Here is a 12,876-nt window from a genome sequence, read left to right on the forward strand (position 1 = left end):
TAATTGGTCCGCGTGCCTCCGCACGCCTCGCGTCTTCAACCACCTGCCTTTTACCAGACACCTCGACGCCTCCTCGGCCCCAGCAACAACACCAACCAATCACAGCCCTTCTAGCTTAATTGGCCCGACCGTTACCTCATCACCCCAGCCTCTTCACCTGGCTGTCCTCACACGACCCCACTCTTTCCGCTGTCTCCTCAGGCTGACCCCAGATAAACCCCACACTGTCCGTGTGATCAATACACTCGAGCAGTTTCCCCAGCACACCTGCCTACTCCACTACATAATGAATACCATATAGTAAACTGATAAAAAAAAACTACAATATAAACTACATCAATGTTATCAATTAACTCAATATACTCTCCAATCAGCTGAGCCCACTAACAATAAGTCGTTATACATTACAATTCTATGTCGAAAAAAGTGGCGGTTTCTTTTTTTTTCAACGTTAGCACCACGGAAAGCGACGAGCTTTGTTCAGACGGACGAGTCCATCTATGCTCGGAACGGAGGAGGGGGGAGAAACAGCCACGATGCGGTGCTCTGTCCTGTGTTGCGTTACAGCTATGCCATAAACTAGACTACTATACATTACAATGTTATACCTTCCAATCTAAACTACATTGTATAATATCGTATACACAGCCCAATGTAAGCGCTAACATTATGTATTATATTGATATGTCTCCATTCTACGTGACTTTACCGAAAGAACCAAGAAGATGAATTCTCCTTTCGTCTCTCTCTCGTGACAACCGCGTGTACGGTTGGTGCACGAATGTTGAAATCTGCATCACCCAGGGCTCTGCATCCGCGAGCGGGGAGGCCTCCTTCTCCCGCAAGCCCAAACTTTTTTTGGCTTGGTAGTGCTGTGCAACGCGACCTTTAAATGTCGTGCATTTTTATTTCATTTTCTTTTTCTCGGCTGGGGGCGGAAAGAATAAAAGGCGATTCTCCGCTTGCGAGCTCTACGCAGAATACCCCCTCCCGCGCCACGCGCATTTGCCAGCGCGCTCCTCTTTATCCTCTCACAAAGGCGCATTGTTGCAAGATGAATAACAAAGACACAGTGCTCAGGGGCGCCCAATGCAATAAACCTCTATTACCTAATCGGGCAGCACGTACCCAGACCAGCAGGATGGTACTGGGTGGTAGCCGTAGTTCTGCGGAGTAGTGAGTGGTCCGGTGGTAGTGTTTGGTGCTCTGGTGGTAGTGTTGGGTGTTCTGGTGGCCGTGTTGGGTGTTCTGGTGGTTGTTGTTGTTGTTTTGGGCATTCCTCGTTCTTGTTAATAATCTCCTTCGCAAGAGTGAGGCTCTGTTTGGCAATGTCAAGGCCACATTTGCCCAACTCCCACACATCCCACTTTGCTCTTTCCCCGGTGTCTGTACTCGACGCGCGTCAATAACAACGGGCACAAAGCAGCCACGCGCACACCAAAAAAAATTCAACCAGGCAAGACAAGTGACAATGATCTCTCCACGAGATGCCGCAAAAAAGACAAAGATCCCCCGTATATCCTAAACAGACTGTTGAGGCAAGTGCTGTTAGCGAGCATATACAAAGGCCAGAACGGCACACGGGGGGGTGGGTGGCCAGCACCACGCTCAGCCGACTTTGTCTCCCGAGTGGCGATCTTTTTACGCACCGCACCGGGGTACTCATTTGAGGCTGAGTCGACCTAGGAGAGTCCCAGGACCGGTTCAGATAATCGTCACCGGTGTTGGCCGTGAGCGGCAATCGAACTCAGGCCGCCGGGTTCGTAGCGCAGCGCGCTGACCGCTCTACACTGCCACGCACAAACGCACGCGCGCACACACCCACGCACGTACCAAATACGCAGCAGCAGCAGCAGCTGCTGCTCATCATTAAGTCCTCATAACCGGGGACGATGGCGTCCCGTAAAAAAGGTGACCCCTGGTAAATATTTAAAAAGCCACCCAAAGGAACAAAAAATAAAGAGAAAATGGAGACACAAAAGAAATGGGGCCTTGTTTATCCCTGTTTACCCTGTCACCGCTTAGCGGAGGTCAAACGGACGGTGGTTCTTCCCTTGCGCGGGCGCGTGAATGATCGCGCTGGGCGGCGGTGCGGGAGATGTTCCCTGGCCCCACGCAGCCGGCGGGGGGGGGGGGGACATCGAAGTGGTGGGGCCCCTGCAGATACGGGGGGGGGGGAGCCCCGACGAAGGTTATAGAATTTAGGGGGGGGTGCAGAGTTCGGATCGTCAGTCTAGTGCAGGTGTCACCGAACTTTTTTCACAGTGGGCCGGATAACTGAAAGAATGACGAGCGTGGGCCGCACAATAAATAAATAAATATTCCTGGAGCGTCGGACCTGTGTTGACAGCTGGAAAATCTTGGGGCGGGAAAGATGCGTGTTTGTGTGTGTTGCCATGGCAACCACGGTAACGTGTTGCCATGACGTTGCCATGGAAACCATGGTAACGTCAGAGCGTAGGCGGAGCTACCACGAGCCGGGGAAGTACTTGGGATGGCGCGAAATAAGCAAAAATTTGAATGAACAAGAAAATCTAGATACAATAATTTTACATTTTAAATAGTAAATTTAAGGAACATAGCAGTCAGGAGGTCTCCGCACGCGCGAAGATCTCCTAGTATTCTAAACATTTAAATTTAAATTGCATCACAACGTCTCGTGTTCCATACGTTTTATCAACCAAATTCAAGTACCGTCGGCGGGCCTGATGGACTGACGTCGCGGGCCGGATCCGGCCCGTGGGCCGTAGTTTGGTGACCCCTGGTCTAGTGTAAGCACGGTGCGTGGTTTAACCACAGGGTGTGGTGTAACCACAGGGTGTGGTATAACCACGGTGCGTGGTTTAACCACGGTGCGTGGTTTAACCACAGGGTGTGGTGTAACCACAGTCTAGTGTAACCACAGGGTGTGTTGGTTTCACCAGGGTGTGGTATAACCACAGTGTTGGTGGTATAACCAACGTGCATGCCTACCCACGTATTTATGCAGCCACCTGCCTACATTCACACGCACCAACTCATTCATACCCCTACCTATTTATCTCCCCATTTATCTACCTATGCGAACAGCTACCTAACTAAATTTACACACAGGTATCTACTTACATACCCACGCAACTATCTACATACCCACCCACCTACCCACTCACCTATCTATATCACTTACCAACGTACATATCTACCTATTTACCTAATTAACTACCTACCTGCCCACCCACCTTCCCGACTTATAAAACCACTTATCCGTACATGTACCGGCCCACTGAACCACCTATCCATCTACCCAACTTACCTATCGCGTTAACCGTCTCACCGACGTACCTATCGACAAGGCCACTCACCCACTTTCTCCGGCACCTGCCCACCAGCCGTCGTAGCAGCAGCAGCGGCAGCTGGCGCCGACTCAAGGATAAAAAAACCCGCGTCTGGCGGACGGCGAATGCGGACAGCTGCGCAAATTTTAAAAGTAGAAAAAAAACGCTTTTCTGAAACGACAATGGCGAAACCCTAAACCTTGCAGCAGCCAACCGACCAGCCAAACGACAAGAATAACAACGATACACAATCCACCCCACACCCCCGTCCCAACCAACAAGTGCCCAAGCAACACAATTGTACCCCGTTGATATTACGCGTTGTAGCAGAAGACGGAAGCTCTCCCCCTCGGTGCGGCAAGCAAAACCTGGCGAATCGCTCTCGTCACCTTGTCCCCCCGTGGCGGTCGTCGCTTCTCGGCGTGCAAACGCGGCCTCGGCAACGTTCGGCAATGTCATTCCGTCGAGCGGACCCGAGACGAGCGCCGTCGTTCTGCGTTGCCGCTGCCGCCGTTGGCGGCGGCGATGGCTCGCGGCTAATTTCGTGAGTTTGTTTTTCCTCGTTCGCTCGCTCGCTCTCTCTCTGTGCGTGCGCGCGCCCTAAATACCCAATTGCGAATGTGGCCCGGCGGTGTAATGCTGTGACACACGAATAATAATAACAACTCCCATGGTAAACTGGACTCCCATTGGAAACTGGACTTCCGTAGGAAACTGGACCCCCATGGTAAACTGGACTACCATTGGAATTTGGACTCCCATGGTAAACTGGACTACCATTGTAAATTGGACTCCCACGGTAAACTGGACTACCATTGTAAATTGTAATCCCATTGTAAACTGGACCTCCATGGTAAACTTGACTCCCATGGTCATGGACCTGCAACCACCATAACAAGAAGAGCCATTTTTTTCGAATTCGGCACATTAACCTTCCCCCCCACCCCCCTCCCTCAATATTTCAAGAGCCTGTACTGCAGTCATTACAAGGAGCCGCACGCGGCTCTGGAAGGGCAGGTTTGCCGACCCCCTTGCACGCCGGCGGCTACGCCGGCCACGTGGTACCGCCACGTGGACCTAATTCCAGACGCACTGCGTAAATAAACGGGCGCCGTGGGCCACGGGATATCCGCTGCCACCTCGCCTCTCTGCGCGAAGAGCGCCTCCGGAACTGCCACCGCGGAAAATGCCTCGGTGCTGCGAGCAATTTGACCTGTGCTTGCACGCCTTGCTCCGAGCATCTTACGGCCCTGCCTCCCCCTCCCTACTGCCCCCCTCCTGCTAAAACCCTCTCCCCCCCCCCACGCTTCATCCCTCACTCCACAGCGCTTGCATTTATGTTCAATGAAGAAGGGTCGTTGCCCAAAACGTCGTATGTTATTCATAATAAAGGTTTTTTGGGTTAGATCGCGTTATTAACACAACCTCCTAGCAGGAGACAAAGAAGAGCACATTGACGCTCCTTCCTTTCGTTTAAAGAAGTCACCTCTCCATAAGAAATAAGTGTTATTTAGACAATGGTCAGCTAGTTTTGGAATATCTTCTGGTAAACCTGTATTCTTTACCAGTGTATCAAGTAGTTTAAGTGATATTATTTGGGTCTTTTGGTGAAGTCACGTCGATAGGCACGTACATGCTTGTCAACAAGGACATTCAATTGATTTTGATAACGTTGAAGTGTTATGCAAAACTTATTATTACTGGCCAAGACTAATTTGAGAATCAATCGAAATTGAGAAAAATACAAATAATTTCAACCGCTGTGATAACTACAGACTCAGCGCAGCCTGGAAGCGTATAAAGTAATACACAATACATATTGCAATTCCTTATAGAGCAGTCACATGCTAAGTGATTGATTACTGATCTATTACCTAATTGCAATACCATCCCACCTCCGCCTCTGATCTTGAAACCTGATGCGGTTCAACAATGATAACGTCTTCCTGCTCTATTTGAGACCGAATGCAGGTGAATGGCTTCACTATTCTGGCAAATCGCCCGAAGATGCTGGATGCAATTACCAGCGAAACGTCGTATTCAAATTCTAAATGTTGTGGATTAACTCCTTCAAACACACCGGTGGGCTGAAGAAGTAACTAATTGGCGTTTTGTTAACGTGACACATTTTGTTACTGATTGGCCGTGTCGGGTGGTGGAGGGTTGCGACACATTTATAATAATTCTATCTAACCCAAAAGCCTTTATTATGAATAATACTGGTCGCAAAAGCCTACTGCGCGTTGTATGTTATGTACAATTACGGGGCGCCACGGTGGCGAGATGCGAACTACCTCGCCTGGTACACAGGAGGTTGTGTGTTCGACCTTGACGCCTGCTGTGGTCGCCGTGCCTTTTTCTCCGGGTTCTGCGGTCTTCCCCTCCACATTTAGCAACGTGCATTTAAGAGGGTTTGGCTGCTATACATTTCCACGTGATGAGCCACGTTGCTGAGCTATCATTTGTGGCCAGGTCGCCTCTGACAAAGAGCTCGATACAGCTCAGTGGTCCATGCCGGGTAAAATACAAAAATAGTTTGAATAGTTCTCAAATGACGAGCGTGTTGAGTTAGTTTATTTAGCCAAACAATATGCCTGTCAAAACGAGTAAATCTTTCAAAGTAGTCAATCAGTCACGATTGATACAGACAGTTAGCACCTGGGCAGAAACATTTAACAATAACACGCCGAGTTTAACCGCCTAAGTGGTAGTGGCAATACCTGTATTTAGGGTGGAGCTGTGAAGCAATGATTTGCACACCGCCCAATGAACATATTCACACGCATTCTATTTGTGGCCCAGGCTAACATCAGTCGCAATTTACATCTGAGCCGGTGTTGCGCAAACCTCCCTGGAAATTCCATATTCCGATGGCAGGACCGATACGGCACGGGCAAACCTTCATCCAGCAGTGGATTGACAAAGGGCTCTGACTTACTTATTATTATTCATTTTCATGATTAGGTACTCGATATTTGAGACCAGGAGGCTATTTTTACAAAGGTACATCGGGTTTAAACATTGAGAATAAAACAGCGACTCCCAACACGATATTAATGCCAGTAATATATATCCAGGAAAACCTCACTCCAGGCTATGTTTGAGCCGAGTCCAGCATTGGCATATTTGGTCATAAATCAACGAGACGTTACGCAATCGCCAACCCGTGCCACCGGGGCGCTTGCTCAAGGCCTCCCGCCGTACCTCTGCTCCTCACTCCGCCGACCACAGCAAACAGCCGCTCCCTACGGGCACACCACCGACAATCCGCGCGTTGGCGCCCAGAACCAGCACCATGCCCCTGGCTGAGCGGCGTTTCTCCGTAGCTGCACCACGCACAGCGGCAGCATCATCATCATCAAGGCACCGTCATCCACCTTCAAGCAGCGGCTCAAGGCTCTCACCTGGTCCAGGCTCCCATCTGGTCTAGGCTCTCACCTGTCCAGATCTCACCTGTACAGGATCTCACGTGTATCGGCTCTCACCTGGTCCAGGCTCTCACCTGTCCAACATTCACCCGTTCAGGCTCTCATCCGTTTAGGCTCTCAGCTGGTTTAGGCTCTCACCTGCCCAGGCTCACACCTATCCAGGCTGTCACCTGTCCAGGTTGGTGTACGAGGAGCTTTGAGCTCTGACTCCGCGCCTACCGAGTTGCCTATCGAACACTGCGCCCGATTCGCAAAATATTTGCGCGTTACAAATTCTGTTGATCATGTCGATGACGATTATCGCCAACAGTGGTGAGAGTTCGCACGTGGGAGGAGATTGGCGTACCCGGTAAAGAACCGACCAGTTACGAGGGAACAACGGCCCAAATTGTCCTCAACGGCTACGATTCAATTCTGAAACGTTCAATGTGAATGCAGACTCGGACCGTTGCCGTGCTGTCGTCATCTGGTGGCACCTCACAGCCTTTCACTCGCAACCTACAGCACCTGGCAAGCGCCTGGCGGTCACCCATCCAAGCACTAGCCCGGCTCAGACCTGCTTAGCTCCCGAGAACCGACACGATCGGGGACATTCAAAGTGCGGCGGGGGAGGGGGGGGGGGGTCTAATGGGGGGGAGGGAATAAATGGGGGAGGGGCTAAATGGGGGGGTAAACGGGGGGGGGGGTCTTAATGGGGGGAGGGAATAAATGGGGGAGGGGCTAAATGGGGGGTAAACGGGGGGGGGGGTCTTAATGGGGGGAGGGAGTAAACGGGGGAGGGGGGTAAATGGGGGAGGGGCTAAATGTGGGGTAAACGGGGGAGGGGGTTAATTGGGGGGGCTAAATGGGGCGGGGTAAACGGGGGGAGGGGGCTAATTGGGGGGGGGGGGGGTAAACGCGGAGGGGGGGGGTAAGGAAGGGGTTGGGGACTGTTCGGTCGTAAAAGCGCACGTACAGCATGAATTAAAAAACTAAATACGAGGCAAAATATAAAGCGAGCGCAACGGACTCCCTAACTTACAACGATACGAACAGACAAATCGGATTTCTAGACAAACATCGACGGCGATAAGGGGACGCGCGAATGAAAGGAGGCTTGGTGGCGTTAAACAGAAATCGTGGAGCATCGTCCTTCTAACACGGCCCTGTCGGACGGCGCATTGGGGGGAAAAATAACTCAGACAGCGTCCCTCCCCCCCGGGTGACAATGGTCCTGGGAACGGGGCGACCTACCGCTCAGCTGACACTCACCACTCTCCTCACCTGGCACTCACCACCAGTCATCAACTCAGGATGTTTGTTTATCCTCGAGGAATCCGATGAGCTATGAAGCTCTTCCCCCCCCCCCCCCCCACAAATGTCCGGTCGGAGCTGGGATCAGAACGTTGCAACAACAAAACAGTACAAAAACAACGACATGAGTGCAAAGTGTAGGCAAGGTAAACAAATAACTTAAAGTATATATTCAGATAAAACTAAACAGTTTTTTTTATCTTGCCAACTAAAGCCCCCACTGAGGTATTAACTTGTGAAGCGACCTGGCCACAAATGATAGCTGTTGACCCTCACCACCCCCCTCACTTGAACCGCACCCACTTGCCTGACCCTCACCACTCAACTTCACTGACCCTCACCACTCACCACACTTGCCTGACCCTCACCACTCAACTTCATTGACCCTCACCACTCACCACACTTGCCTAACCCTCACCACTCAACTTCATTGACCCTCACCACTTACCACTCACCCACTTGCCTAACCCTCACCACTCAACTTCATTGACCCTCACCACACTTGCCTGACCCTCACCACTCAACTTGCCTGACCCTCACCACTCATCTGACCCTCACCACTTACCCACTTGCCTAACCCTCACCACTCAACTTGCCTGACCCTCACCACTTACCACTCACCCACTTGCCTGACCCTCACCACTCAACTTGCCTGACCCTCACCACTCATCTGACCCTCACCACTCACCACACTTGCCTGACCCTCACCACTCATCTGACCCTCACCACTTACCCACTTGCCTGACCCTCACCACTCAACTTCACTGACCCTCATCACTCACCTGACCCTGACCAGTCACCAACTTGCCTGACCCTCACCACTCATCTGACCATCACCACTTATCACACTTGCCTGACCTTCACCACTCATCTGACCCTCACCACTTACCCATTTGCCTGACCCTCACCACTCAACTTCACTGACCCTCATCACTCACCTGACCCTGACCAGTCACCAACTTGCCTGACCCTCATCACTCACCTGACCCTCACCACTTACCCACTTGCCTGACCCTCACCACTCAACTTCACTGACCCTCATCACTCACCTGACCCTGACCAGTCACCAACTTGCCTGACCCTCACCACTCATCTGACCCTCACCACTTATCACACTTGCCTGACCCTCACCACTCATCTGACCCTCACCACTTACCCACTTGCCTGACCCTCACCACTCAACTTCACTGACCCTCATCACTCACCTGACCCTGACCAGTCACCAACTTGCCTGACCCTCACCACTCATCTGACCCTCACCACTTACCCACTTGCCAACTAACTCGAGCCGTTCAAATTTCTTCACGTGGCCAGTAAAGTACCAGTGAATGATGGGTAGTGGAATCATCAAGTAATCCACTCATAATATTTGGCCGTATAATTATATCGGGTCGGGTACGAGGAACGTTCCGATACCTTTGGGTGGTACCAAGTCTCACTCCGGCCCATGGACTAAAAGTACACATTGTCCGGTGCGTGTGTGTCGGACACCTGCGGTGATGTGGTTTTCGAAAAGAATTATGATGGCTCGTGACTTTCCCTTCGAGTGCTGCTCATTGCATCGATCCAGGAAGAATGATGGTCGGCAGCTCTGTTAAATATGAAAATGAAAAATGTGTGGCCGTTAAATGTGAGAGTGAATTTTGTGTCCCGACTTTCGGTGAGTTCACGATCGAGTTTCTCCTACTCAGCGAATTATATTGGAGGATCTAATTGTTCAATTTTGTCGTGGGAATTAGTTCTTTCAACTTTTACCGGTCTTCTGCTTGTGTCCTGCCACCACAGTCACACGTGCACCCAGTACGTGTGGAGATGTACCTGTGAGCTGAAACAACAACTTCCTCGCTGGTGAACGAGAAAAAAACGGTGACAACTTAATCGGTGAGAGGGATAATACAATAACGACTTCGTTGGTGAGTGAGCTGAAACAATAACGACTGGAGCTTCGTGACACGCTTCTACACCGCGTGACAATTAAATTTGTTTGGCCACGTCGGGTGGTGGAGGGTTCTTGACACAAATTCGTCCAGATGATTACGCGGCCTAACGCATGAATCAATTATGAATCGTGATATCGCCTGCGACCACCCACGCGTTACGTTTTGTGGTGCGTCACTTGGCTTTGTTGATGTAATTCTTTGAATAGCCGGATAAATTGTTGCGTCGTCTGACCGTGAAGGATGGCGACAGCTTTGGGGAGGCCCTCATCCAGCAGTGGATATAACACGGCCTGTAATGTGTATTTAGTCCTGCACTTGGTGGTGCAAAGCGGGGTTCACGAACCCATCCGTGCGTACTTTTCAGCATCACCACCTCATATGCCCGGAAGGGTCTCATCCAGGTACTCCGGTTTCCCTTTCGGCAAAACCAAACAAATATGATCCTTAAATAAAGGCACTGGCCAAACATTCGCGTGCAGTAGCACCTCCGAAAAAATAAAAGACTTTTGAGACTCGGAGAGGCTTTGCTCGCTGTACGGTGAAAATCTCTCACCGTGCACTGTACGTAACTTTGGCTGTCCCTCACAAAAGGAGACTTGTCTCAAACGGGGCGCTCACACACAGGGCCATAAATAAAATCCATTGATCTATCGATCGATCGGGGTGAGATCACCCGTTGCTCATACCTCACCCCCCACCCCACCCACTTCCCTCTGACAACAATCGCGAAGGCCGCCACAATTTGCGTACGTACGTACGCAGGTACGCAGGTACGTACGAACGTACGCACGCAGGTACGTTGAACTTCTTTCGCACCATGTGGGTGGCTCTAGGCGAGCACCGGCCGTATACTGTTGCTGGGCGCGTTTGGACCCGGACGTCCCCTACCATCGTTCCGGACCCGTCACGTCGGTTGAGACCGCGGTTTGGGTGTCCGTGACTCGGGAAACAGGGCACCGTGGAGTCATGGCCAAACCGCTGATAACATTCAGTGTCCCGGGCATTACCATCGATTGATGGCGAGCAGTTACTCAGTGCAGGGTGGGCTATTTACCCAGGCCACACACAAAGACAAATATCCCCCGCCGAGCCTTAACAGACTGTTTGGGCAAGTGTTGTTAAGTGAAGCACCAATGAGGACCGGCACGGTACACAACAGGGTGGGTGGCCAGCACCACGCCCAACTGATTTTGTCTCCGCAGTGGCGATGTTTACCCACCGTACCGGGTACTCATTTGAGACTGATTCGACCTAGGGGAGGCCCAGGACCGGTTCAGATAATCGTCACTGGCGTCGGTGGCCGTGGGCAGGAATTGAACTCGGGTGGCCGAGTTCGGAGCGCAGCACGGCGCTAACCGCTGCACCACCGCTCCCTCTACCCAGGCCACACACACACACACATGGCCCACTCTCAGATTGAACCCTATTGTATACGCGTAGAAATATAAAAAAAAAGATGCGTGCGTAATAAGGCTAAAGGGCTCTCGTGGAGTGCCCGGATTTCGGAGCGCCCGATGTTTAGGGCTGGGGGAGGCAAAGGTGGCTTGGGTGTGGCGCTGGTCATGCCGCCTACTCAGGTGCCGTTTCGGCCCTTGACAGGTGCTCGCTAACGAGAAATCGTTTTCTGTCCGTGCGGCTAAATGGAGGAAGCTGTCATCACACGCAAACATTTTTTTGGTATGCGGACGTACGCCGACTTTTTAGACGGAGCCCATCTTGGCCCTTCTGGTGTGGATAAAATAACTAGTACCAGTTTGTGGATACTCAACAGCAGGTCGTGGAATGGAAAGGCTGGTCATCGCCATGGGAACGTGGAATTTCCACCACTGACTCGGAGCCGTCAATGGAGCCGAGGGCTTCCCCAGAGAAGGAGGGAAAATAACTTAGGCCAACTCATCGCAGACCAAAATACACGAACGAACGCATCTTTTTGAAACCGCGATTCAACTCAAAATCGCCTCCCACCTGCTAAAACGAGAATTGTAGCAGCGCCCACCCCCCCACCCCTTCCGTCAGTGTGCCTGTGCCTGGCACGGCGGAAATCCCACGTTGGTGTGGCAGACGCCAGTCCATTCACGAGGCGACCGCCGTTGCCCACCGGTGCGTCCCAGTAAATCGCCTGCTGCGGACGGCGGACGAACGAAAGACACCCCGAACACGCGCGTCTCAAGCTGGACGCAGTGCCTACGCCACCGCTCCGCCGCGTGTTCCATTATCCCCGAGTGACACTCAAGAGCAGAGTGAGGGACATAAATCATGCGTGGATTATCAGTAGGGCAACAGCGCTGTGGCCTGCCCGCATACCGCTGTGTAAACATCGCCGCATTAAAGGGTGAAATCGTAGCTACGTTGCTGAGTTCTCTGCATTGGTCGCCCAGTGTTTGAGATTCCAGGAGAGTTGGGATGGCTAACCATGGCGTTGTTAATATTATTATCACAATATAATTGCGTGTGTTACCTACACGTAGTGCGTACGTGTGCACGCGCACAGCCACTTTCATGTGAATCCGCTGCTGGTTGAGGGCCTCTTCACGCTAGTCAGTGCGGGTTTGCAAAGGCGGGGAGCATATTAGTACAGTACAACAATTGATTTTTCAGCACTGCCTCGCTGCAGTCCACAACGTAACTCTGATGAGGAAATCAAGACTGTTGATCTGCCCACAAACTGGCGCTTATTTTGTGGATTGCGGGTGAGATGATGGGCTGAGACAACGCCCAAAACCAGGATTTGAATTCGCAACCTTACTGCTGCACTACGCCAAACAACCACGGAACTTACATTTGGCTCTTTCCTTAAGACATCAATATCCATAATAGAGGGTTTTTTGGTAAGATCGCGTAAATATAAATGTGTCGTTAAACCCGCCACCACCCGACACAAGCCAATTATTAAAGTTTGTC

The 12,876-nt window shown here is 51.4% G+C and overlaps 1 protein-coding gene across 2 annotated transcripts in view; it reads right to left on the minus strand.

The window, feature by feature from the left end:
• LOC116952521 (P2Y purinoceptor 4-like) overlaps window positions 1-12,876 on the minus strand; it is a 31,296-nt gene that overhangs the window by 11,485 nt on the left and 6,935 nt on the right. Inside the window, exon 2 of one of the 2 annotated variants that reach the window (XM_032971931.2) lies at window positions 6,519-6,640. The exons of the other annotated variant lie outside the window; for it this stretch is intronic. The gene's annotated coding sequence lies outside the window, so the exon portion shown is untranslated. The remainder of the gene's footprint in view (window positions 1-6,518; window positions 6,641-12,876) is intronic. 2 annotated transcript variants of the gene reach the window in all.

This window comes from Petromyzon marinus, chromosome 47 (genome assembly GCF_048934315.1).
Source record: "Petromyzon marinus isolate PM22_M1 ecotype Great Lakes invasive population chromosome 47, UKy_Petmar_22M1.pri1.0, whole genome shotgun sequence".
NCBI lineage: Eukaryota > Metazoa > Chordata > Hyperoartia > Petromyzontiformes > Petromyzontidae > Petromyzon > Petromyzon marinus.